Source organism: Lissotriton helveticus, chromosome 3_1 (assembly GCF_964261635.1).
Source record: "Lissotriton helveticus chromosome 3_1, aLisHel1.1, whole genome shotgun sequence".
In the NCBI taxonomy this organism is placed as follows: domain Eukaryota; kingdom Metazoa; phylum Chordata; class Amphibia; order Caudata; family Salamandridae; genus Lissotriton; species Lissotriton helveticus.
In genome coordinates, this window is record NC_136061.1 from 1,193,308,179 (window position 1) to 1,193,333,033 (window position 24,855).

Here is a 24,855-nt window from a genome sequence, read left to right on the forward strand (position 1 = left end):
AAAGCAAATGCAATCAAGATTAGACTGTCGCAGCAGTGCTTCGACAGAGACCCCGGCCGCAACCCACCCACGAACAGCAGGAAGCCCCCCAAAATGCTACATTGAGCAAGATGTCTGAAGAAATGGCAAAAAAAAGGCTGTTCCTTATGGATTTTGTCCAAAACACTTGTATCCGGTATTAGACCTTCCCAGGAATGCCCCAGGCAAGACCCGCCGGCGCCAACCCACCCGCAAAAAAACACCCGACAACACCCCCAAACAGCGAAAAAGCTAAATCTCATACTTACAATATCTCTCGGCCTTCGGTCCAAAGTAACGCGCTGTGCAGCTAGGTCATCATCAATCATCATAACTCCTGTTTTCCACCACGGATTTCCTGAAAAGCAAATGCAATCAAGATTAGACTGTCGCAGCAGTGCTTCGACAGACACCAAAAATTACACACAAACCCCCGGAACCCCGCCAAAGAGCACCTCAAAGGCAAGCAAGTCAGCAAAAACGGCAAGAAATTTTCACCTCATATTTGGTCCAAAACACTTTTGTCCATTATTAGAGCTTCACAGCAATGGGCCCAAAACCGTCAACTCACCCGCAAAGAAGTACAACACCCCCACAAGTGCTGAGTCTTTCTTCATTGTGCGTAATCCAGCACTCTGCTTGGAGGGAAATCGCAGTCTGGAGGAGGAGGATAGAGGAGCATGTTCTTCAGAACTTGTGAACCTGAGGAATGTAGACTGCGGCACCTTCAAATCAATAAGCAAACAAGTGAAGACAGTACTGATGATGGTCTTCTTTTTGGGATTAGGTGATTAAAGTTTGAATTAAATTAACTGTGCAAAACAAAGAAAGAGAGACACAAAGCACACAGGAATAAAAGTGAATAAGGACGAAAAAGAAAGTTCTTGATTGATTGTCTCATTTTCAGGGCTCGGTGTCAGGGAATAAGAACAAGATTTCGTCATCATACTCTGCGAATTCAGGCTGGATGAGGTCAGTGGCACCGAACAGAGAAAAAATCCCCTCATCTACGTTGCTGTCCTCATCGTCTTCATGTGGCGTGCTTTCTCGCACTTTGTAATCTGGTGGTATGAGGTGCTGATTCATCTTGATCATTGTCAGCCGCTCCACATTTTTGGGCGATAGGCGGCTCCGTTTGGCAGTTACAATGCCACCAGCAGCACTGAAAACACGTTCAGAAGACACACTTGCGAGTGGGCAAGACAAATAGTTTATAGCCAGGTTGTAGAGCTGTGGCCACAATTGTTTTTTGCCATGCCAATACTGCAATGGCTCCTCATTAAGAAAGACCACTGTTGAGTCATTCAGATAGTCCTGCACCATCGACTCAAGGTCATCAACTGTTCCTCCACTTTGCTTACTTTTTGCTGTGCCTGTGACATTTTTTAGAGAACCATACCCCATCAAACTTAGCCAATCCTCCTCCCCAGCCACTGTTAGTGTTGTCATTGTGTGTGGTGCAGATGATCCAGTTGCCGGTGTCTTTAACGGCTGAGAGGTCACTTGTGCCCCAGCCACAGGTGCAGAAGTGGATTCTTGTGACTGCGGATGGCCTGCTGATGCTGATGCTGATGTACTGGCTTCTCCTTCAATAACCTGCCGTTCTTTTTCAAACCTCTTGGCTGACCAGGCTAACCAATGTTTGTACTTTTGAACATCTGCATCAGCGAAAGGAAAGAATGCGTTGTCTGCCAGCGCCTTTTTGTAGCGTGGATCCAGAATAGTAGCACAAATGTAATGCTGATCTGAGTTGATGTTTTTAAGACGTTCATCACCACGTAGGCGATGTAATAATTTCTCAGACAAAATGAAATGTTTTTTTTTTTTTTCATCTTTTTCAAACTCAGAAGAAACCGCCATCAGTTGGTGCTCCAGTATGCACAACAATGGGATAGCTTTTCCCAAATTACAGTCCTCCTGGCTGACTGCACGCGTGAAGAACTCAAAAGGACGAAGCATGTCTGTCAGGCTTTTAACTATGGCCCATTGCGCCTTACTCATCCGCAGGTCCTCCTTCTGAGATGTAGCCTCTGTCAAGAAATAGTGATCGAGTACCGTATACTGCTCATGCAGACGCTCAAGCATGTAGAAGGTTGAGTTCCAACGTGTTGCCACCTCCTGGATGAGTGCTTTCACTGGCATTCCACGTTGAAGTAGCAGTCTCCGCAGATGCTTCCGGGCCTTAAAAGAATGGCTGAAATGGTTGCACATTTTGCGGCAGGTGGCCATTACCTCGAACGCTGGACTCTCTTTATCACTCAAGAATTTTTGAACTACCAGGTTGATACAGTGCGCCAAACACGGCACTCTAACATGGTGACCCTGTGACATGGCCTTAACTACATTGGCGCCATTATCCGTGGAAACATAACCAATCTTGCGTTTTAGGGGGGATAGCATTGACAACACCTTTTTGTCAAACTCTTCCAAAAGGTTTTCTGCTGTGTGACTTTTCTCCAAGGCAAACATGGCTAGTGTTGCATGTTTCCGAGCAGCTTTGAAAACTTGGTCCGGGTCAACACCTGCGTTTAGCTTTGCTATAACACCTGAAAAAGAGACCCAGTGTGCAGTGATGCACATGTAATCATCGCCTGGGCCACTGGTCCACATGTCTGTTGTCAGATGTATTGTGTGAACAGCACTCTTCTGCAAAGCTGCCCCAATCGCCTGCAGCACATCTTCATGTAGTGCTGGAACCGCAACTCTGGCAAAATAGAACCGGCTCGGAACCTTCCATTTAGGGCAGAGCGTTGCAACTAATTCAAGAAAACCTACCGCTTCTACAAAAGAAAAAGGTAGAAGGTCCACAGCTAGCATTTTAGCCAGCTTAGTGTTATACAGACGCGTCAGTGGGTGGTTGCGTTCATATGGCACGTCTGAAGTAAGCATTGTTCTAATGTTGCCCTGGACCAAGCATTTACGGGCTGATAATGACTTCGTTGACCCAATTTTGCTCGCTGGTGAACTTTTGTGCGTTGGTGTCTCACTCGCTCCAACACTCTTAGTGTGCCTCACATTGGGTGTGCTGCTGACAGGGGTACTGGGTGTAAGGGAAGTGTTTGACACGTCTTCTTCCTGCTCGTCATCATCAGATGAAACATCAACGTTTCCTTGAATTTGGCCTTTCTTGATCGCATCTAGGTGCGCAAACCATTTGACAGTGTGCTGTCTCCTAAGATGACCTCTCTGGCCTCCGGTACCATAGTTGGTACCTGGCTTACCACGACTAACTGCTTGCTTACAAATGGTACAAATGGCAAACTTTGGATTTTTTGGACAAACAGTAAAGAAGTCCCAAACGGGGGACTTGAAGTGTCTGTGGGACATGGAGGAGGCGGCGATACTGGTGGTGGTGGTCATGAAGCTAATGCCAGATGAAGTGGAGGATCTGGATTGCCCAACTTTTGTACGTTTTGCACTTTCACCGCCACTAATTAAGGTCGAGGTTGACGGAGGTCTCTTCTTGCCAGAAAGAAATATGGAAGCGGGACGAGTTGGTGTACTACTTAACTCCAATGATTGTGGTGTTTCCACTGCCTCCTCATCGACAACATCATCATCATCATCATCATCACGCTCAGCAGCTCTTCGGGCTAGGGTCAAAATGTCTGTTTGCTGCATGCCCGCTGGGGCTGCAGTGACCTTTATGATGACTGGGTCGTCGTTGGCAGAGTCTTCATCAGCAGCAGTATCCGCCACTTCTTGTTGAGCCTCATCACACTCCATAAGTCTGAGACTTTGGACGAGCTTCCTTTTACGCTTAAGTACCTTTGTTGGATCATGGTGTGCCTCACTCTCAGACGGCTGTGGTGCTGGTTCCCAAGTTTGATCCGTATCATCAGAAGGAGGTGTGCTTGAAGAGGATGTAGACACCACCCTTGATCTCTTCCTTGCTAGGGTTGTGGAAGACAATGAAGGATCATCAGGAGGAGTGGCTTCCTCAAATGATACCTCGCCTTGATTGTCGATTTCCTGATGTGCCCCTACTTCGGGAGGAACAACTATTGTGGGCACTTGTTGTGACCCTCCATGCACCTCTGCATGCGCATCTCCTTGCGCTGCCTCTCCTTCCACATGTACTTGGGCTTGTACTTGCACATGTGATTGTTGTTGCCGCTGTGGTTGTTCAACACTCGTCAGATGAGCTACAACAACCTGTGTTGATTGAGGGACATTGCTGCTGCTTTCTTGCGATGAGCCAACATCACTGGTCGATGGTGATTGAAGAAGTATACTGGCTGCCTCTGCAGCACTCAAGGGCTTGGACTTAAGTTGGCGTGGTGGTGGTGGTGGCACTGAGCCCAATGGAGCGGGGGTGCTGCTGCCAGCTTGGTCCCCAGCAGATCCCGCTGCAGCTGCTGCAGGCATACTTTTTTTTTTACTCACAAAAAAAGGGGCGGGCGGCACACCAGTGTCCTTGGTAACTTGCTTCTTCTGCTCCTTACTGGCACCTTTCTTGCTAGAGGAGCTACGGGTTACTTTTTTTGGGGCCATCTTCTTCAGAGCAGGTCAGCAGGCAGCAGTTGCACGAGTTGCAGAGGGTTCTGTGTCCAGACGTGACGTCGCGTGACGTTATGCTGCACACACCGCTGCAGGACTTCTTCCTGGCACTGGTGGTTCTATTGAGTCTTCTTGTGCACCTAAAAGCAATGGAAGACAGAGGAACATCAGTTCAGTTATACACCCCAAAAAATCGACAAAACACAGAAAAATGAGCACAATCCCATGCCATCCATGATGTTTACATTGAAGACACCCCACAGAAAGACTAGGGACATGCAAGTATGCAACACTCACTACCCCTGGGCATAAGGGATGAAAAGTAGGCAAAATAAGTGCAGGCCTCAGACACTGCCTCTCCTCAAAATGGCCCCCTTACACCCCAAGCACATGTTGCTGCCTGTACCAGCCAGCACTCAAGATGGCCACCACCACCACCCACATGGCCAGTCCACATCAACAGTACACCCCCAAAAAACAGAAAAACAGCCAGAAATCACCACAATCCAATGCCATCCATGATGTTTACATCAAAAAGAGTGAGACAACACCACAGGCACACTCAGTCCATGCACCACCACCACCCCTGGGCAAGCAAAAGGCCACACCAGCAGCCCCCCAAAAACGACAAAAAACAATAAAATAAGCACAATCCCAGCCCATCCATGGCCTCAATTATGTTTAAATTCAAGAAGACACCCCACAGAAAGACTAGGCCCATGCAACACTCACCACCCCTGGGCAAAGGGCCACACCAGCAGGCCCAAAAAAACGACAAAAAACAATAAAATCTGCACAATCCCAGCCCATCCATGGCCTCAATGGTGTTTAAATTCAAGAAGACACCCCTCAGAAACACTAGGCCCATGCAACACTCACTACCCCTGGGCATAAGGGATGAAAAGTAGGCAAAATAAGTGCAGGCCTCACACACTGCCTCTCCTCAAAATGGCCCCCTTACACCCCAAGCACATGTTGCTGCCTGTACCAGCCAGCACTCAAGATGGCCACCACCACCACCCACATGGCCAGTCCACATCAACAGTACACCCCCAAAAAACAGAAAAACAGCCAGAAATCACCACAATCCAATGCCATCCATGATGTTTACATCAAAAAGAGTGAGACAACACCACAGGCACACTCAGTCCATGCACCACCACCACCCCTGGGCAAGCAAAAGGCCACACCAGCAGCCCCCCAAAAACGACAAAAAACAATAAAATAAGCACAATCCCAGCCCATCCATGGCCTCAATTATGTTTAAATTCAAGAAGACACCCCACAGAAAGACTAGGCCCATGCAACACTCACCACCCCTGGGCAAAGGGCCACACCAGCAGGCCCAAAAAAACGACAAAAAACAATAAAATCTGCACAATCCCAGCCCATCCATGGCCTCAATGGTGTTTAAATTCAAGAAGACACCCCTCAGAAACACTAGGCCCATGCAACACTCACTACCCCTGGGCATAAGGGATGAAAAGTAGGCAAAATAAGTGCAGGCCTCAGACACTGCCTCTCCTCAAAATGGCCCCCTTACACCCCAAGCACATGTTGCTGCCTGTACCAGCCAGCACTCAAGATGGCCACCACCACCACCCACATGGCCAGTCCACATCAACAGTACACCCCCAAAAAACAGAAAAACAGCCAGAAATCACCACAATCCAATGCCATCCATGATGTTTACATCAAAAAGAGTGAGACAACACCACAGGCACACTCAGTCCATGCACCACCACCACCCCTGGGCAAGCAAAAGGCCACACCAGCAGCCCCCCAAAAACGACAAAAAACAATAAAATAAGCACAATCCCAGCCCATCCATGGCCTCAATTATGTTTAAATTCAAGAAGACACCCCACAGAAAGACTAGGCCCATGCAACACTCACCACCCCTGGGCAAAGGGCCACACCAGCAGGCCCAAAAAAACGACAAAAAACAATAAAATCTGCACAATCCCAGCCCATCCATGGCCTCAATGGTGTTTAAATTCAAGAAGACACCCCACAGAAAGACTAGGCCCATGCAACACTCACCACCCCTGGGCAAAGGGCCACACCAGCAGGCCCAAAAAAACGACAAAAAACAATAAAATCTGCACAATCCCAGCCCATCCATGGCCTCAATGGTGTTTAAATTCAAGAAGACACCCCTCAGAAACACTAGGCACATGCAACACTCACTACCCCTGGGCATAAGGGATGAAAAGTAGGCAAAATAAGTGCAGGCCTCAGACACTGCCTCTCCTCAAAATGGCCCCCTTACACCCCAAGCACATGTTGCTGCCTGTACCAGCCAGCACTCAAGATGGCCACCACCACCACCCACATGGCCAGTCCACATCAACAGTACACCCCCAAAAAACAGAAAAACAGCCAGAAATCACCACAATCCAATGCCATCCATGATGTTTACATCAAAGAGAGTGAGACAACACCACAGGCACACTCAGTCCATGCACCACCACCACCCCTGGGCAAGCAAAAGGCCACACCAGCAGCCCCCCAAAAACGACAAAAAACAATAAAATAAGCACAATCCCAGCCCATCCATGGCCTCAATTATGTTTAAATTCAAGAAGACACCCCACAGAAACACTAGGCCCATGCAACACTCACTACCCCTGGGCATAAGGGATGAAAAGTAGGCAAAATAAGTGCAGGCCTCAGACACTGCCTCTCCTCAAAATGGCCCCCTTACACCCCAAGCACATGTTGCCTGTACCAGCCAGCACTCAAGATGGCCACCACCACCACCCACATGGCCAGACCACATCAACAGTACACCCCTAAAAAACAGAAAAACAGCCAGAAATCACCACAATCCAATGCCATCCATGATGTTTACATCAAAGAGAGTGAGACAACACCACAGGCACACTCAGTCCATGCACCACCACCACCCCTGGGCAAGCAAAAGGCCACACCAGCAGCCCCCCAAAAACGACAAAAAACAATAAAATAAGCACAATCCCAGCCCATCCATGGCCTCAATTATGTTTAAATTCAAGAAGACACCCCACAGAAAGACTAGGCCCATGCAACACTCACCACCCCTGGGCAAAGGGCCACACCAGCAGGCCCAAAAAAACGACAAAAAACAATAAAATCTGCACAATCCCAGCCCATCCATGGCCTCAATGGTGTTTAAATTCAACAAAACAGTTGTATCATGCACCCATAACCAACCCTGGTCCTACTGGATACTGTGGCTACCCACAATATAATTTATTTAATTTTCTGAAAAAGTTCCAAAATTGTACTTGCAGCAACTGTAATGCCCCAAACAAACTTACTTGTGAAAGTTGATTTCTAATCCAAAAGTGATCCAAAGACAGTCAAAAAGGCCTCAAATCCAAATATCCAGCAGCACCCACAAAAAGTAATCCTTCCAGCTCCAGATCCAAATGAAAGTGACCAGGAGATGGACAAAGCACTGGGAGGAGCCTGCTGGACAGGAACAGGAAGTTGGAGACTGTGGGGCACTTCCTTCCTCCCCCCCCCCCCAAAATGGACTCCTTGCAAAAAAAAAGGCCATGCAAATGTCAACCTGAGGAGTGATTCTGATAAAAATCATAATTTTCTGAAGGTTTATCCTGTTTGCTGGTGATTTTCTTGTGCGAAATTGCAAAATCTCTATTTCGCAAGTGCGAGATTGTTCCTTTCCGCCGCAACTACATGTTCGCAATTGCGAACTCTCGCGAGGTGTGCTGTGCAAGGTGGCAAGCCGCGAGTACGTATTCGCGGGCGACAAACTCCCGCGGGAACACGCAGCAAGATCTAAAATGGCGCGTCACTCGCAAAGAAAAACAACTCGGCAAACGCTAAAATGACGGAAAGTGAACGCCGTGCACCACGCCGCGCGCCGCAACCAAGCAAAAAATCCGCCGCGAGCGGATTCACGGATTTTCGACAAATTCGCGAGCGTTCGCGGATTGCGGATTTGCCGAAAATCCGAAAAATCCGCGAGCGGAGCGGATTTTACGCCCATGCTTAAGTATTATACCTCTACTTGTACTTTGTACGCTTTTGTAACCTGCACACATATCACTTTTTCCTCCTGTAATGTACCGATTGCTAACTCATGTATTTTGGTTGCTCACTATTGTCACTTTTGATTCACGTAACTTAACGTTTGCTTTTGTAATTTGTCCACTTGTAATTTTTATCCTCATGTATTATTGCTGTTCCTAGTGTGAAGCGCTCTGACACCTTCGGGTAAAGTCCGCGCTATATAAAATCGCATAAATAAATAAATAAAATAAAAAAATTCCAAACATCACCTGGCCCCCACAGCAAGACCCATTCTTCCTCGCCCACTATGCCCTGAATGTGAAGGGCTGTGGGCGATGTGTTAAGACTAACACCGTTTCTGGGCTGCATGGGCCCCAGGGGGGCCGAGGTGAAAATGGCTCAAAGGCCTGAGAAACACCTGGCCCCCAGGGAGGCCGATTCTTGCAAACAATCACCCCTCCCCAGCCCAGCCCAGCATCAGCTTGATTGCTTGGCAGGGCAGGGGTGAAGGAGAGGCCACACAGCTGACAATCGCTGTCCGGCCGCACAGCGAGGCTGCTTTCATTTTCTCTGTCTGTCTCCGTGCACTCTGTGGGCCGTTTTTTTTCTCCCCTTTTCCTTGTCCACTCTCTGTGGACTGGTACGGGGAGAAAAAACCGGCCCACAGAGGGCACTGAGGCACCGGCCCTTCGGCCCATGCCCGAATGCCCGCCTTGCCAATCCGCCCCTGCCTAGCAATCCCCCCACGGTACACAATCCACACATTACCACGGGGCATATTATCAAGGACCAGCATTAACATTATCGCCGTTTTAGCGGCAGGAAACTGCCACTAAAACGGCGAGAATGGGCTTGATAATATGCCGTAGAAAATTCCCATAGAAGCCCATGTTAACACCAGAACATGGGCTTCTGTGGGTATTCACAAGGGCATATTATCAATCCCATTATCGCCGCTTTAACGGCAGTTTCCTGCCGCTAAAGTGGCGATAATTTTAACTCTGGTCCTTGATAATATGCCCCCACATTCTTTAATAGCTGGCGGCCACCTTAATTAACACCAATAGTTGTCAGTCTGTGCATCCCTAGGTCACCTTCCCTTGATTCTTTGCTGCCCCTTAACTCTTTAACTCTGTGGCCCACTCACAGTTAGTCTACGCTTCACAGCCTCTCTCCGACCCCATGCTCAACTCCCCTCTCAAAGTGGCTTATCCTCTAGGCATCAACGCTAATTTGCATGTCACCCTCCGAACTTGTCATCCACCCACAGCATATCTTTGCCCTCAAAACTTTGAAAAATTGTCTCACCGGCAGAAAAAGTTTACGATCAAATACCCCACTGGCCAGATCTGTCCCATACAAAAAGCCTGCTTTGCCTTCTACAAGCATAGTGCAATACGATGCCTAAAAGCCTGAGAAATAGCTAAATTCGTATTAATGAAATATAAGTACGACACCCACACCCTTTCCCACGGGTACACCGCACAATAAACTGGGGATACATGCCCTAACATGTAAATGCAATTTACACAGGCATTAAATGATAAGACACGTGTGCCCTGAGTAAAACCACACTCTGCTGGCCAGGATTTGGTCAAATAATGTGTAAATTAAATTTGGAAGAGGCTTCTTTCTGTAATGAAAGTATGTTTGAAACTAAAGCCAAATGACATTTTTTGTTTAGCATTTTTTGTTTAGCATGCACTGCACTAATTGATACCAGGACACATGATTGTATTTAGGTTCGGCCATCGAGACATGGGATATTTAAAAATAAAATACAGGGCCATATTCTCAAGGAGCTATCACCGAGTTATCGGCACCTTAACGCAGCCAAATTTGCGATAAACCTACCACTCCATTCACAAGCTGGTGCAAACAGCCCATTTCACCAGTTTTCTGGCGATAGCAGCCGTAAAAATCCTGGCCAAGGATGACCCCGGCAACTATCGCTAATGAGATGCAGAGTAGGCATTCCCAAGCTAAAATCAGCGACAACACCCCACCACAACATTCTCAACAACCAGACAGATTGGCGATAAGATCACAAAACAAGATAAGGCGCGTAAGCACCAGGAAACTAACACCTACTCCGACCTGGTGCAAAGTCGGACTACACCCTGCACCACAAAAGAGAGCCCAGTCCAGAGCCACACCTGAAGAACAACAGATGCCATGGAGCCACAGTACATGCATCCCAGAGCCCCAAGAGGGCAACAACACCCACTGCCATCATCCCCAGGACCACCCTCCCCGGGGCCCCATTCCGGGCACCCCCCACCCACCCCCAGTCAAAGACATTGCACATCAACTGCACGAAAACATGAACAAAAGAACCCACCTGATGCCTCACAATTGCAACAATCAACATACATGTGAGCACTGAAATCCTGATTCATACATTCACCATTGAAAGACCAAACAAAATGTCACATCCTAATTTGCCAACAAACAACCATTATGAAGATTCATGGCAGGGCATCCCTAGACAATCTCTGACATACATCCTGCAAGACAATATCCAAGATGAGAAGGTGTGTCAGGCACTCAGCAAAGGACAGGGAGAGAGAGAAAGAGAGAGAGAGAGAAAGAAAGAGAGAGAAAGAGAGAGACTGAACAAGGAGTACAAGGCTAATCGGGCCCTTGGCACATGAAAACATGCCAACAGCTGCGTGTGTCTCGAAATATGTGCACCCCAAATCACAGGTCAGGCATCAAAGTCAGCGCGAAGTCCACATCACATTCAAGAAATACAAACAATAGTCAGACTGATATCAGGGATGAAAGTCCCTTTGTCTCAACACACAATGCTGAAGGCCAACAGTACCCCCGACCTTGGTCCTGAATGCGGCTGGCACACCCTGCGTGAGATACCATACCAGCCTCCAACAACTCCCACACCACGACCTGCACTAAGGAAACACCAACGTGCCCACACTCCACACAAACTTGTCCCTGCATGACCCACACCTGCAAGGGATGGCCTTGACACATAAATTAAAGAATAACCATACGTCCAAACATCGCACACACATACGACTCATTGCCGAGAGCTGTGGCATATCGCCCACCGAACTTCCGCCAGTCTGAAGAGTGCCGGTGCTACGAGCCCAACAAACGCAATGACAGGCTTTCCCGGGCACATGCACAACTGCTGTCACATCTAACTGTAACGTGTACGAATGCTGCGTCTGTTGGGAGCTCTGCCAATGGCAGTGTTGAGAATTAGTTTCTGTCTGAGTTTCCGTCTTGCCTACGTCAACTGCGTCCAGCCCTTGTTCCACTGTCGATCAGGCACATTCGAATGCCCGGGGAGGTCTGCCTATCAAACTCAACGGTAGCTGAATTGGATTATGACCTGACAGTGCGCCTCCGGTTGGCCCACGAACAGGAGTGTCACTGGGATAGCCGTGCATGGGATGCTCTGATCTTTGGCGTAAGTGCTGGCAGTTGCGCATGGGAGATTGCACAACTCCTCGTGTGCAGTGACCACATCGAGGCGCTACCCTATTGGGCTGTGTTGCAGATTGGGGAAACGGCGTGGACTGAGCACATCTGCCTGGACCAGTTATTGGATTGGCTCACCCTGGTGTTCCTTGAACCCGACAATGACATACAGTTGAAACACATTGCACATGAGGCTGCCCTGGCATTCATGGACGAGTAACTATGTTCCTGCAGCCACTTTGCATTGTCACCCACAGCACATGTCCCAACACCTTGTTGCATCGTGGGGAATGCTCACATATCCCACCACAACAGAGGACATGTCTTCCTTCATCTGGACTCTGAATGCATGTGCGTGGAAGTACGCGTGTTTACACACACCTGTGCAAGGTGATGCAGTTCCCTGATCAGAGCAGCACAGCATCATTTAGCAATGTTACAAAGTCGGACACCCTGATGGGGGGAGAGCACACACATGGCAATGTAGCACGGAATGTGACCTTGTCGGACCCTTTCACCTGATCACTGTCAGCAGAGCAGACAGTCTCCGTAGTCAGGCGGCAGGGCACTATGCACACCCCATGGCCTGCAAGTCGTGCCCCCTCACACGGGGCAATGGGCAGATGCCAAACAACACATGACTCGTCCAGCAAGGCTAGGTGGGCTGAGACAGTTGCCATCCGTAATGATTGGTGTCCAGCTCTGCCTCCCCATTTCCTGCACCTCGAAAGGTCCCTATGCTGCATGCAAGTACCTTAAGCATGTCCCTGCCTACTGTGGCCGCTGCTTTGTCCGTACTGACACGCACATTCCAATAAAGTCTGCACAACTTCACTGGTGTCTAACTGTGATGAGTGTTGATTAGGTGGACCACTCGTGTGCCACAATGAGCATCATCCCTACACAGGGAGGGTCTGACTGAAACATGTACAATGGGAGTGGGTCCCTTTTGACAGCTCCACCTCTGTGAGTCAGACATTCTTTTGGGATAGTTGCTGGCAGACCAGTGCACTTACATGTCTTCAGCAATGTGTATATAGTGCCCAACCTCTGACCATGTTGAGCAATGTCATTAAACACAACAGAATGTGTCCACACAGAAGTGTGTGAGCAGTTATGCGGCGTGATGTTCTGTTGTCACATGTGATGTTGGACACCACTCCTGGCCCGCTACTGATGTGGTCATTCCCCCACACAGCCCTATTCAATACATGGACGTGTGCCTACATTGGGGGGTTGTGGGATAGCTGTTGATGCGCAATAGGGACACAGCTAGTGCCCATCTTCACAGTCATACAATTGGCCATGTGTCTCAGGGATAAACATGTGCATTGATGTCATTCAGCCCGGGGGAACCTTCTTATGCAACCATTGTTCCTACATCCAGCCATACTTTCATACATGAGTGATCATATTTATAACACATCTGTGTGTCTTCGAAGGTTTTATTCACATTCTGGTGAATGATGGAGCAGGAGCTGTACATGGTCATTCAAGCTCACATAACATGGGAGCCCAGTGGTGGGCCAACCAGAGTCCTTTGAGGATTGAACAGTGATTGGGAAGAGGGAGAATGCAGACAGCAGCAGGATTGCTGTGTAATTGTCAAGCAGTGTAGATGTGGCAGTCCATGTCGGGGTCCGGTGGATGTCGCAGAGTATTCCGGGGGACAGTGGGAGGTTTGTCCCAGGGCATGATACATAGGGCTCAACCAGGCAGGATCAGGCCATCTGGAGGTGATGGATGCTACTACCTCCTTCCTCACTCAGTAATTTCCATCCGCATCTTACCCCTCTGATACTTCTTCGGTGTCCGGTGTGTCCGGTGTGTGTGGCGGGGTAATGGCTGCATCACTGGGTGCAACTGACACATCAGGGTACGAAGGTGATGAGGCTGCGTCACTGGGAGCCACTGACACATCAGGGGTCGTAGATGTGTGTGACGAAGTTCCCGCAGCAGTTAACTAGGACTGGCTCAGTGGCAGCAATGGCAAGATGATGAACTGCATGACATAGAAGACCCCAGCTACATCTCCCTGGTGTTCAGCCGTGGCAGCCATACTTCCAGCCTGCATCTGCTCCATGGTGTTACCTCGACCCATCCAACGTTGCCCAATACTGCAGAGGCGATGATGAACCCTATCCCCTGCCCGGACTCTGGACGAGTGCACCGCTACTAAAAACAGGGCACTATCACCCAGAGCGCAGGAAGCGGGAGGGAAAAGAAAAAACAAGGGGTGTGTCGGAATGTTCAATCCATATATCCCATCAGCAGGAGGTAGATACCTGCAGCGGAAGAAAAAGAAAGAACAAAGGGCTCACTAACTAAACATTTGCTGAGACAGGCTGTTCCTAATACATTCTATGGCCAAGTACAACATGCACACCCTATACCATTCCCCTCTTACCCAAATACAGGTCCTCGAAGCAGAGTACCTATAACAGCTGCTTTTCCGATGGTGGATGTCTCCGAAGCAATGCAGGCAATTGCAAAGACCAAATAAAGAAACGGTAGTAATGTCCTGGTCCTAGGGAAAACCAGGAGAAACACCCCAGGCACTTTAAAGGGGAAAAAGTCTTAAGACACAAAAAAAACCTTTTACCACAGGATAAAAGCGTAGGGCCGCTTTGCCAACATCATATCCAGAAAACGAAGATCCCAACCCATTCTAACTAACTGAAAACGAATAAACTCGGGTCCTCCGTGAAATGACCCGAAAAAGACACAAGGAGGGGAAGCGGCTAAAAAACACCCCGGAAGGCGCCGCTTAATCACCAATACGCAGCCGCGTATAGATTCGAGTCCAAACAGTGGTCCTTTGCGGGGGTCAGAAATGCAAAAAAAAGAAAAACCAGCGTATCCCAAAGGCAATCCTAGCATAGACGATCTTCCGAGGGAAGGCAACGGTGAACCAGCGTCCGCCGATTCACCGAACAAGAAGCACAGGAAGTCCAGTAACCAACAAGGGTTCGATCCAGGAGTAGCCAGGTCCAGGCAACAGGAGTTTAAACCAAGCACTGATCCACAGGTAGGAAGCTCTCTTAACCTGCACGCCACTCCCACTCTCGGTCAGGTGACATACTTGTAAATGGCCATAGAAAGAGGACTACATAGTGGACTGAATCCTAACACATGGTCTCCATTGTCCTCCGAATCTGTGCCAACTTTGTGCTGTCATTTCTGATGCCTGTCTAAATGGACAGTTCCTGTATCTGAGTAATGGCCCCAGCGAGGTCAGCCAAGGATTGTCGGTGAGCATGGTGCGGACAGGAGGTGTCCATAAGGGACTGTATGTGGTCCCTGATGGGACTCAGACACCCACGTGTGGCCTTGAGTTTGGCTGTCACGAGGTCGAAACCCACCCGCAGATGATCCGCAAACTCCACCTGGCAACACAACACAAAGCGTTGGAATTTCATGGATTGTTCGTGGGGATCCTGGGAGACAGTCGTGGTTGTGTGTGTTTCATGCTGTGTGGTCTCTGCAGGGGGTGGGGTCACCTTGAGGCAGCTGGCCTGCCCTGCTCCTGGGGTTGGGGTGCGGAGACTGTCCATTATCCATTGGAGGGTGTCTTGACATATGTACAGGTTGTCCACTTCATCATCACTGATGTGATTTGTGGTCTGCTCTGCAGTAAGTGTTGATTGTCCCTCTGCAATGTTAAGGGGAGATGCAGGTTAACAGAGTTTCCCCTGTATGTTGACGCTTTGCAGATGTTTACATACAGACTGCATTACAATGCACATTGTGACTGATTTGCTGGAGCTGGCTATTTGATGGCAGACAGTGGTATGTTCGACTACATGACAAATGTGTGGTAGTACCCGTACATTATCATCATACAGTGTCACTCAATTGTCATTGTCATTGTCAGAGATTTTTATATAGCGCATCATCTCACCATGAGGTCTCAAGGCGCTTGCAGCATGAAACCAGATGAACAGCTGAGGGGCAGAATAGAGTGGAGAGAATGAATTGGGGCTAACAGAGAGGGAATCTAATTGGGGAAGAGCCAGGGTTTTAAAGCTTAACAAAATTGCTTGTGCTCAATGATGGAAAGAAGGTGGGGGGGCAGTTTGTTCCATAGGAAAGGAGCAAGATAGGAGAAAGAACGCTGCCCGTACCTGGATGTACGGACGCGCGGTTGAGTCAGAAATGATTTATTACTAGACCTTAAAGGTCTATTGAGAACATACCAATTGAGTTTGTGTTGGAGATATTTGGGCCCGTTATTATACAGAGCGTTGTGCGTTAAACTTAAGATCTTAAAGTGGCTTCTCTGACGGATGGGCAGCCAATGGAGCTTTCTCAAACATGGCGCTGATGCAGTTCTGGGGGGAAGGTCTAGGACCAGTCTGGCAGTCGCATTCTGGAGAGTTTGCAGTTTTGACAGCAGATCCTTGTTCAGTCCAAGGTGCATGGCATTGCCATAATCAAGATGGCTGATGATCAATGCCAGATGTGTGTGGCCAGTTGCTACACACTAGCGGAACCTGTTGTGTCCTTTGTCCTGTGGTGTAGATGTTGCACTTTCAACCACTTTGCCGTCATTGCTTATGTTCCGTGATTGCTATGTGTGTATGTGCTGCATTGTGGGTGGAGTTGCCCCTGCAGCTCTGATTTCATGTACCCTTCTCCCTTTGAGGCAGTGTGCCTATGAATTGTGTGCTTTTAAGGGGGTAAAATGTTTGCGACTTGGGTCACATGTGCTCTTGGACAGATTCTGTGGCCCTGTGCATTGTTCGTCGGCTGCGTGTATTGGACATCATGGGTTGTGGGTGCACGTGGATATGTCAGAGTATGACCTGCTCCTTTATGAATGTGATCCGCACTGGGCCTCCTCCATGTCGATTTGTTCACCATGTCATGCATCTTGGCTGGTGCCATGCTATTGGTCATGCAGTGTCACTTGCATGGTCAGTGTGGCTCACACAGTCACTGCTTTTCTGTAGTCATCACATGTGCATGGCTCAGTTGTGTTGTTGGTGATTTGGAGGTGGCCCATATGTGCCCATAGTGGACGGGGGCCTACTTGGTGTTCCTGCTTCTGCTTCTGCTGCTTTTACATTTGTAAAGCGCACAATCACCCGTTAGGGTCTCTAGGCACTGGGGGCCGTCGGGAAGATTAAGCAAGCTATTGCCCAGAGTCACAAGGTGCTGGACTAATCTGCCGCCGGTGCCAGGGATCGAACCGTGATCCCCAGCTTCCGGAGTCAGTCGCCCTGGCCGCGGCACCACACCTCTTCCACTCTTATGTATGCTGCAGTGTGCCAAGGGTGTCAGGGACATGTTCCACACTCATTGTGGGTGGGCAGTGTGGGACACATGATTGTGCATGTGTGCAATTGTGCTCATATCCCCCAGGCCCCCAGTCCCTGGTGGTTACACACTCTATTGCTGTTGGGTCAGGTAATTTCGAGCTGTGTCCATGCCCCCAACTCCTGCCACCGTCTCCTCACTGATGACTGTGGCCACCATTTGCTCCAGCTCATCCAGCTCCTCCTGTGGCACAGGAGGCCCACCTCCAGTCGCCCTTGCTGCCTTCCTATTGGCGGGGAGCTTCTCCTTGGTTTGACTGTGCACTTCATGCCAGCGCCTCTTGACCTCCTCCTTTGACCTACTCGACACTCCGACTGCATTGGCTTTGGTGACGATAGACTGCCAGATTTCCGTTTGGGTTGCCAGTGCCACCGTGGAGGCGATGAACAGTTGTTGATGGTGTTCCGATGTGACGATGATCCGGTCTTCCTGAACCCCCTCTTCCTCTTCTCCTTGCCCTTCCCCGGACACAGGGTTCCTGGCTGGTCCTCCGTGGGGCTTGTGGAGTTTGGCTTGTCCTCTGCACTCTGTCTGGGTGCATCCATGGTGCTATTATAGTGCATTTTCCTGCAAGACGAGTGGGATTTGCAGGCCTGTAGCTGGTTTTCGTTGATTTCAGTATCGCGATTGGCCTCATCGCAGCTTTTTTTGCGTTCACGTTTCGCATTTTTGCGGCATGTCGTTGATTTTGACGCGCTATCTGGTGACTATTGCATTGTACCACCGTCTTGTGAATACTTGGTTAACACAGCGTAAGTTTCCCCACAATAGACTGCGATGTTGAGGGCTGCGTTAAGTAACTTTTGAGATGGTTATCACACGTTCTTGAGAATATACCCCACAGTTCAGTAAATGAAAGTAAAGTCTGAACTTTAGTTGATCAGTGTTACCGGCACACGCTTGGCCCGCAGGAGGTGGAAGCCCGTTTTGTCCAGGTTAGGTATTTTCTCCTTGCAGCTCAGCACCAGCTGCCTTGGGGTTTTTATTACTTTGAACTTTTGTGGCTTGTGTATTCTTCTGAGCTCAGCCGGCCTGAGCCCCACAGGCAAAGACAGCTCTCAGGAATCCCCACCATGAAGAGCCGCCTCCCACGTGGGCCTCCTCTTTGTTTTTTTCAGTGCATTTCACAGTGGTGACTGTAACTGTATAGTTAACATAGAACCTTGATGAATTGTTTTGCTAACAAATTTGGCACCATTTGAAAAATCTCCACAAAACTTTCTCAAAAAAGTGAATCCACCTCAGATTCTTACTGGAAAGTTTCACAGTTATCCATCAAGTGGGGGTTGAGGAAAAGGGGGCCCCAAAACGCACCTTCCCTATGCAATTTCTATAAGGATTTTTGAACATTTGAACACAGCCAAAACAACTGAACTAAATTACACCAAATTTGACAGAAAACTAGATCTTTACCCAGAATGCATGCTTTTTGTGATTTAGTGTGAATCTGTTCACTAGCTTTTGAGACATTTAGGTTAAAAACGTGTAGATATCTGGACAGTTGGGCTCACGGGAGTCCCGCAGTAGTCCACTGGTCATGCAAATAAAAAACAATAAAACATTCTGATTGGTCAAGCTGTCCCTTGTTCCGGTCAGTAATCTTGCTCATGTGGGAGCAAACACTCCCGGTGGAGCTTGCACTCTGATTTCCTGGCTGCAACTTGAGGAAAATGTTGCGACCGCCATTACTGGACTCGAGGACTTGGCCACCCTGTCCTGAAAATAAAAAAGAAATGTAAGGAGGTAGGTAAGGGGTCAAACTAAACAAAAGGTTTTTGGGGGACACTGTGATCTTGTGGGACTCCCACAGGAGCCAGCACTGTCCACCACATTCCTGTGGAAGTCCCACTGTAGCCAATACAGCCCTTCTGGTGTCCCACCGAATTGAGAAAGCAATCGAAAAAAAGGGTGGTTGGTATCTGTTGGGCTTGGGGGGTTTGGTTACAGGGCTTGACCTTAGAACAGCCCATGTGGCCAACCCCAGGCCATGCATGGCTGAAGGGCATGCAAGGCGGTGGGGTTAGGCTCTGGACCTGACCTGTGACAGGGAGTGTTGTCACCTGCAAAGGGCCAAAGGGCATGCCCTGCGGGGGATTGGCTTGTTATGTATGATAATAAAATCTTATTTTACAAAGAAAAACCTAGAATTGTACAGAAAAAAACCAAAGGGTAAAGTGATGTTATAGTTAGGTGAAAATGCCAGTTAAAATAAAACATTTTAAACTAAACAAAACACTCAAATTCACAAGTTATAGTTAACTCAAGTAACTACAACTTGCACCCTCGACATGCACTGCCTATGACCTCACATATTACAAAACTCATGACCAATGTTCCCTCTAATTTTTTCCCTCTGTGTGCGGCAGTGTAGGGTCTCTGGGCGCTGCAGCCATGGCTATGTGCGCCAGGAACCAGACCTCGTGTGTGGGTTCAGTGCCAAATATCACTCCAAACTTTTGCTTAAAAAAGTGAAAAGACGGTGCATTTCCACAAATACAGCACCACGTTAAGGGTCTTAAGGCAGGTTTGCAATTTGGATACACACCCCATGACATGAATTGGTGACACAGGCAAGTAAATTTAGAGTTTAGAAAAGCACAAGACTCCAATGGTGGTACCATCATACGATTTTACTGCTGTAGGTGTAATATTCCTTGTTGTATTAAAAATTTGATGCAGATTCAAAAAGATGCAGCAAAATACCAATTTCCACTTTTAACTGTCTGTGCTTTCTCCTTTTGTGCCTGTTTTCCTGTCTTTCTCTTCCTTCTTCTTTCCAGTTGGTGTGTTTCTCTCTCTCTCGTTGGCGGTCAATACAAGATGAGGAAAAATAAATGCCAGTCTCCAAAAAACGAGGGTGAGACCCCCGGCTCAAATTAACCACTCGGCAGATGTAATGAAGACAAACGTGTATAATATAATGGGTATTATCATCTTCCTTTAAAGACAGTGAAGGGTTGTAGTGACAGGATAGTAATTACGGACCCCAAGGAGGAGGAGTTTGCACGTCACCTACATCCTGTGATGGCTTTGTAGCACCACAAGACAACATGGATAAAAATCTGTAGTTTCCATTGGTTGAAATGTTTAATAACCAAAAATACAAGTGGGACGTTCAAATGGTTTGTTAACGCCCGCAGAAAACACGTGGTAATGTCAGGTGGCTAGCCTGTTTTACTATGGCATGAAACTGATGTGGTATCAAACGCATATCAAAAGCAGTAAGTTGCAAACTATTGGTAGTTAACAGGGGCAAAAAAAAAAAAGATGAATTTCTTTCTGTTAATAATTATGTGGAGATTGTGTGTTTTTTCATTTTTAAATTGCTGTTTTAAATGCATATTAAGCTAGCTGGAGGGGAGATTTGATGCCGGCTTCCTGCAGTGTTAAACAAAAGACACCCAGCTGCAAAGAAAGTTTTTTTTTTGTTTTCACTTTTTAGAGACAGAGTAGGAGTTTACTTATTGCAATGGCAACCTTCTCCTATTTTAACAATCTGCCTTTAGTGCCCAAAAACACGGAAGCAGGGCTGCAGTTTTGGGGGGTGGTTATGTGGTGAGTGACTCCAGGGCGGGTAGATCAGATGAGTCGCATGTCTAGTGAATAGGCAGGCTCAAAGTGAAACTAGATCAAAGAATAATATTATGGAGCTGCAAGCAAGTAAGGGGGATGGGCAGAAAACAGAACTGGTTTTATTTAGTGTAGATCATGGGTATTCACAAACTTTTTTTCTGGGCCAAATTTACAGTGTAATATGTGGCTGAGGGCCGCACCAGTGGGGGCAGGGGCAGTGAGGGAAGAGGCTGGGCAAGAGCAAAAAAATAACCTGTGACCATTTGGTTGAACACAGGCCCCTGCAGCGGACGCCTTCGTCTACTGAGCCACAGCACCGGGCATACACACCTCTCTTTCTCTCTCTCTTTCTCTCTCTCTTTCTCTCTCTCTCTCTCTCTCTCTCTCTCTCTCTCTCTCTCTCTCCCTCTCTCTCTCTAGCTCACTCTCTCTCTCACTCACTCCCTCTCTCTATCTCTCCCTCCCTCTCTCCCTCCATCTTTCTATCTCTCCCTCCCTCTGTGTCTCCCTCTCCCTCTCTCTCTCTCACCCTCTCTGTCTCCCTCTCTCTATCTCTCTATCTCTCCCTCTCTCTCACTCTCTTTCTCCCTCCCTCTGTCTCCATCTTTCTGTCTCCCTCTATCTGTCTCTCTCCCTCTGTCTCCCTCCCTCTGTCTCCCTCTATCTGTCTCCCTCCCTCTGTCTCCCTCCCTCTGTCTCCCTCCCTCTGTCTCCCTCCCTCTGTCTCTCTCTCTCTGTCTCCCTCTCTCTGTCTCTGTCTCCCTCCTTCTGTCTCCCTCTGTCTGACTCCCTCTCCCTCTCTCTGTCTCCCTTGATTCCCTCTGCCTCCCTCTGTCTTCCTCTCTCTCTGTCTACCTCTCTCTGTCTCCCTCCCTCTCCCTCTCGGTGTCACCCTCTGTCTCCCTTCCTCTGTCTCCCTCTTTCTCCCTCCTTCCCTCTCTCTCCCTCTCTCTCCCTCTGTCTCCCTCTCATTCTCTCTGTCTCTCTGCCTCTCTATCTCTGTCTCTCTCTGCCTGTGTCTGTCTCTGCCTGTCCCTGTCTGTGGCTGTCCCTGTCTGTGTCTGTCCCTGTCTTTGTCTGTCCCTGTCTCTGTCTCCCTCCCTCTGTCTCTCTCTCTGTCTCTCGGACCCTGTCTCTATCTCTGTCTGTCTATGTCTCTATCTCTGTCTGTCTCTGCCTCTATCTATCTCTGTCTGTCTCTGCCTCTGTCTGTCTCTGCCTCTATCTGTCCCTGCATCTATCTCTGGCTCTAGCTCTGTCTCTCTCTCTGTCTCTGTCGCTCTCTACCTCTATCTGTATCTGCCACCGTCCGTCTGTCCCTGTCTCTGCCTCTATCTAGCTCTGTCTGCCCTGCCTCTTTCTGTCTCTACCTCTATCTGGTTCGGTCTCTATATGTCTCCATCTGTCTCTGTCTCTATCTGTCACTGCCTCTATCTGTCTTTGCCTCTGTCTGTCTCTATCAGTCTGTCCCTGTCTCTGTCTGCATCTGTCTCTATCTGTCTGTTTCTGTCTCTATATGTCTCTGTCTCTGTGCCTCAGGCAGTGCACAGTACTGTATCTACACGTCCCCGAAAAAATAAACAAACAATAATCCAATGTATTTAAAACCCAACATGGTCCTTTGTATATGACCTGGTTTTAAAATAAACTCCCAAAATGTATCTATGTATTAAGTAGGTTAACTACTATGATCATCAATCCAATTCCACCGATGTGGGGGTTGGCGGGAGTAACCAACAGGGGATGAAAGACCGTCGTGCTACATACAGATCACAGGGATATACAATATGGGGATGGGATGCACACCTTTTGTTTTTACTTTTTAACTTGTGCTATTCAAACTTGTCCAAATTCCCCTTTAGATGCGTGCAGAATGGTGAAGTGCCAACTCATTATGACACCAAAGACTGAAACACAACATGATAACAGGGGCGTAAATACACCCCGAACCACTCGCACAGCTTAATAGCGCCATTTCTGCCTCTCCTTTCTTTTTTACTTATCAATGTATTCTTTATATACTTTCTTCTTTTCCTCTTCTTTCCACAGTCATTTAAGTACTCATCCACACGTAGAATTATGTGCCATTGTCCAAGATTCTAATATTCACAATGTGTCCATCCGGGCCTCTCTACATAAATACGACTGAAGCAAGGTTTGTCAAAAGGCAGCGTTTATTCTAAAAAAACAATGCATTTCGGGCTGCAACTGCCCTTCTTCGGGGGTCACTATAAAAAACAATAAAATGTGAATCATTTACAATTATGCCATAATATTGCATTTTGCTCTATAAAACAGCACAAATTCATATGTGATTTCTTAAAATGAACACATATTGTAAACTGTTTGCTCAAATGTTCCCTCCAAAATAAAATGAAAACATTTCCATCAATGCAGCTAATCACCCTCCGTTATCAAAACAAACCAATGAATTTTAAACTTTCATCTTTCCTTGAGCCTTTCCCCTCCCTCCATCACGTTCTACCAAACATTAAGCTTTTTCCCTTCTCGTGATGCACTTAATCTCTCATAATATTGTTGGCCCCTCCGTTCACCTCCCTCTCATCCTACAATAACAATCACTCTGTGCAGTGTGCATTTCAATGTTGCTGTCATTTCCACTTTCTCGCCACCATCTAAACTATCATATAGATGGTGATGTTCCAAACCTCACACATTCACAAGCTCATGAAATCACCACCTTTTAAACCTCCCATCTACCGGATTAAACACCACATGATTCCCCTACCTGCCATCACAGGTTAAAATCGGCCATATGCGTCTTCCTTCTTAGCAAGTAATCATCTGTGTCATTACCTCATCCCTCTTTAAACCCATCCACCTGCCAAAATTCCTCCTATTTGGCCCTTAACTGCACCAGTTTACCGACGTTGATATAATCATTCAAAACACAAATACTTCATTTACCATAATGCAATTTAACAGTTTCCGAAGAGAACGGAATTATCATTCATGATCGTGTTGCACTATCCAACTATAAAAATCAATGTCATTGCAAAAACCAATAATTATCATATAAGAATCATCACGACTTTAAAGTCCGTTTCCAATAGAACATTAGCACCGACTTTCTAGAGGAACTCAAGATCTTTCACCAAACCGTGTGGATGCTTGAGGCACATCTGTGTCTCGTTACTTATCCTTTTTAACGTTACTTATCCTTTTTAACGTTACTTATCCTTTTTAACGGGCGGGTGCTATCCCGAACAGGTCAAAGTTCATGAAGATACAATATGGGGATGGGATGCACACCTTTGTTTTTACTTTTTACCTTGTGCTATTCAAACGTGTCCACATTCTCCTTTAGATGCGTGCAGATACAAATCACAGGCCATAACAGGTAGCATGCACCACCAAACGGAGACTGTCCAGCAGCCTCTGTGGCAGCACTCACTGAAGAGCCAAACAGAGTAAGGCTGAGGGATAATTGTGGGCCATTGTGAAAATGTTCTTCTTAATTGCAGCGCAATAGGGTGCTGCAATTAACAGGAATACATTCACAATCAGCCCTCAGCCACGCTACATTAAGAGAAAAAATGCAGCAAGCCCAAAAGCATGACGTGCGCTTTACACATCGTGCTTTTGAAACTTGATGCATGTCTTTTCTTAATAGAGTGTGACTGTGGGCTGATTGTGGGCACTTGTGAATGTATTCCTGTTAATTGCAGCACCCTACTGCGCTGCAATTAACAGGAATATTTTCACAATGGCCCACAATCAGCCCGCAGCCTTGGCCCATTAAGAAATAAAAGTAGCAAGTGCAGGAGACACTTGCTTTAGAACTCGACCCTGGAACCTCAAAATGACCGGTTTTCGCAAATGCTCTCCTGGGATGTGAGCACGCTTTACTCGGCACACTGCGCTCTCGGGGTCACTGAGGTGCACGGCCGCCCAGGCGTGCAGGTTACAGGGAAAACTGCTCATGACATGTCCAATTACATCATTGATAACATCACT